The following is a 3,979-nucleotide window of genomic DNA, read 5'->3' on the forward strand; positions in this document are numbered from 1 at the left end:
ATTTTTAATCCTTTTTTCTGAATTTTTTTATTTTAGTCATCATGATATAAAATAATGATTGTGTTGGCCTTTTGGTGGGCTTGATTATTATTTTTTTGGGGGGGTGGCGCCATTTTTTTTCTGGGGCCCAGGCAGCACAATGTTTTGGGCCGGCCCTGGGTTGAGTTGCATATTGATGGCTCTGACAAGGTCTAGTATGCATGCAAGTTGTTTGTCATGTTCCTCAATGGAGAATCCCCAAATCAAGATATCATCCACGACTATTTCACATGGCTGTCCATCAAAGAGCTGTTCTATAAATCTCTGAAAGACTTTGCTTCTAGTTAAAATTCCATATGGCATCCATAAGCATTTGCATCTCTAATATGGGGTCATAAATGTAGCAAGGTCTCTGGTCTCCTTCAGTCTAATGAGAACCTCCAGGGCCAAAGATAGCTGACATCCTTCAGTATGTGGTGGGTTGTGAGGCATAGTGGGTGCAAGGTGGAAGTTATTGAGCACCAGACACTTATTGAATGCAAAAGAGATGTTTATTTATTTTATGGGGGAAAGAGGATTAGGGCCAGGACACCCTTGAGGAGTTGCAAGTTCAATTAGCAGACTCAGAGACTTCAATAAGAGGACAGAGAAAAGAAAACCCCTGCCCATTGGCCGAGACAACCCATATATCTATAGCCTGACCTTGAGTTGCCCGTCCCATATCTAGTACCACTAAGTAGCCGGCCACCTAGTGGTAGAAGAGAAAAGTGCAATAAGGCCAAACTTAGGGATAAATCAATGGATCACTAACAATCAACCAGGTGGAGTAAATTTGAGGAACATCCCTGCCTAAACTCCAGGGTGCTATATCAGTGATGTGAGTAATGATTCCTCATCCAGAGGGATTTGCTCATTTTGCATCTATGCTGAAGACCTTTGCCTGTGGCATATCAGTATCACTTGCTCTACAGTTTTTAATAGGTGAGGCGGCCTCAGGAGAGCCTTATTGAGGTGCACAGGATCAATGCATATTCAGGCATTGCCATCTTTCTTGACTACTGCTGCCATGGCGGACACCCAGGGGTAGCCTCCTGCACTGGTGCAATGATGCCCTGTGTAGTCATCCGTTCCAACTCCTGCAAGACTTCATCTTTTATAGCCAATGGGATCCTTCGAGGGGCACATACAGTAGGCTGTACCGTTTCATCTAAGCGCATGTGATAAATGACGAAGCTTACCAACAGTGTCAGTTCAAAATAAGTCCTCATAAGCGTTCATCTCAGGAGCCTGTTATACTGCATGTACTTCTGGACTGAGTTGGATTAGATTTAAGCACATGCTGTCTGGCAAGCCTAGCTGGCTCTTAACATTTCTATCAACAATGTGGAATAGCAGCTTGTCCCCTGATAGATCCAAGGTAGAAGACCCTAGTGTCTGAATTATTTGACCGCCATAAGCTATCGGGTTTACTTTATTTAACTGATCAATTTCAGCTTTGGGGTGATGCTGTGCAATGTGGATAAGGACATGACATTGCATTTGGCAACAGTGTAAACTTTCAACTTGACATGTTTGTTGCATGCAGTTGAGAATGTGGTGAATATTTCTCCCTTATTTGCAATTAGGTCCACACTTTCACAATGAAAACATTTTTATTTTATTTTTATGATTGATCATCACTATCCAGTTCATTAATTCTGTGCACATTTTGTTTAGTATGACTAGATGGTGTCATCCATGCACCTCTATCTGTAGGTTTGGACCTACAAAATTTTGAAAAATAATTCCATTTGTTGCATGAGTTGCACCTTTTATTAAAAGCTGGACACTTTTTGCACTCAGTAGCATGTTCACTACCACAGTTGCTGCATTGCCTTTTGTTCTGTTGCACCGCAAAAACTTCTGCCTCTTTTTGGTTCCTTAGTGGCCCTTTCAGAATGTTCAAACAACATACATAGTCTGATGGCTGATTCCAGTGTTAAATCTTTCTCTCTTAACAACTGAGCACGAACTTCATCATTGTAGATCTCCCATACAATCCTGTCACGTCTCAGTTCATCTGTTGCACCAAATTCTCATTTTTTAGCTAGCAGTCTCAGTGTGGCTACATAGGATTGTATTCCTTCATCAGGTTTTCAAGACATCATGTTAAATGCATGTCTGTCTATTATCACATTACGTTGTGGTAAGCATAGCTCATCAAAATTCTTGATTAAGACATCAGGATCCTCGCTGTCTTAATTTTCTTGTAAATGAAATGACGCATATTTGTCTAGTGCAGGGGTGGAAAACACAAGGCCTGAGACCTTGCCATGTGGCCCGCGCAACGGGCTGTCCGTTGCCACTAGTGATGCAATGGATCGTTACCGATCCGCGGAGCGCACCGCTGCCTCGGCCTTAGGAAAGGCCGCGGCTTCGGCCTAGCTCCGGAGCAGTCAGCCATCTTGGTACACCCGGCTCCTATGATGGACGTCCTGGAGATCCAATCACAGGACTGCGGGACGTGTGACGTCCATCAAAGGCGCCGCAGACTCCAGAAGGCGGCAATTACAAGCCTCCTTGACACCATGCACTAGGGAGCAGAATATGACAACACTAGTGCATGGGCGGGTGGCTCTCCTCCCCTCCTTTCTGGCTGGCTGGATGCTGTGACACATGATGTCAGGTAGGTGATGTCATTGTGTATGTCGAAAATTGCAACGAAGGGAATTTGGGACTTTAAATGAAACAGTGGGCTGAATGGGGACAAAGTAATGAAACAAGCCATAGATGAAATGTTCATGTATTGAGAAAATAGAATATTTAGTAAAAACAAATAACTTGTACAAAAGTACAGAACATACATTTCATACATAATACAATAATTGATATAAAAATACATTAAATAAATAACAGTCCATGACAACATATATAGCCACATAGAGGTTGGGCATAACCACGCAATAGGTGAAGTATAAAATGTAAATAGATCATAGAAGTACTGGTTGATCAGAATGGGTCCCATAAACGCATATAGCTACATCTTTGTAAGCCCGACGCGGCGTTTCGTGTATATGAAAAACACTCATCAGGGGCGGATGTAGTGGGATATCTGGAATACAGATTTGATTAGTGATCAAGGTATTAAAATTGGATCCACCAAAAAAGAGGTAGTAAGTCAATTCTGGTTACTTACATAGTATGTCAAAGTGGTAATGTAAATACAGTTAAGACCAAACATATGCCTGTCCCGGGACAGAGGTGGCAGACCAGCAGGCAAACAGCAGAGCGCATAAAGCATCCCTCCCAGACAGCACAGCGACCATGGGTAAAGTAAAATTGTAGTGTATCCTCATAGTACAGGTAGGTATCTGTAATGAATGAATGAATGAATAGGTCCATCAAACAGTGACCCACATAGTAAGGGGATAAGGGCATAACAATTACATTAAAATTAACAAAGGATACCTGGAATGCGAGTAGGATGGCCACAGCTAGTGACAGCTGTAAGGCCTGCATAGAAAATGGCCACTGGCTGAAGAGCTGGGAAGGTGCTTAAATACGTCCAGCAAATGCACCAGACTGCCCCCAACGTCACGTCAGCTGACCAGTGTGGGGGCGGGGCCCTCAATCAGACAGCACAATTGCCTGTACTGAAGAGATGCTACACACACCCACTTGATCAGCTGTGATGGATACTAGCCATACAACAGGGCGACGCCCAATAAGGACATCACTCGGATGGCACGTAACGCCGATGCACTGACGGTAACCGCCCATACCCCCAAAGGGGGGGAAAAAGGAAGCACAGTGAGTGCATCGCAATCCCGGGATGCAGACAAAAAAAAAAAAAAAAAAAAGGGTCTAAACAGTGCGTGCAATTTTCCGCATACGGGATGGAGATATAGTATGGATGTAATCTCATATAAAGTCCAAGACACAAGGATGGAGATACATCACAGAGGTATTCTCATTTAAAGTCCCAAACACCTTCGGGTGGTCCCCCCCTTTTTTCTTATAG

General features: G+C 43.4%; 1 long non-coding RNA gene across 1 annotated transcript; it reads right to left on the minus strand.

Annotated features, from left to right (window-relative positions):
- Window positions 1–3,028: 3,028 nt before the first annotated feature.
- On the minus strand, window positions 3,029–3,769 carry LOC120924340. The gene is made up of 3 exons (XR_005746358.1): window positions 3,427–3,769; window positions 3,155–3,329; window positions 3,029–3,070 (listed from the first exon to the last, which is right to left on the minus strand). It is a non-coding gene; the product is annotated as an uncharacterized LOC120924340 (long non-coding RNA).
- Between the last annotated feature and the right edge of the window lie 210 nt (window positions 3,770–3,979).

This window comes from Rana temporaria, chromosome 1, assembly GCF_905171775.1.
Source record: "Rana temporaria chromosome 1, aRanTem1.1, whole genome shotgun sequence".
NCBI classification, from domain to species: Eukaryota; Metazoa; Chordata; class Amphibia; order Anura; family Ranidae; genus Rana; species Rana temporaria.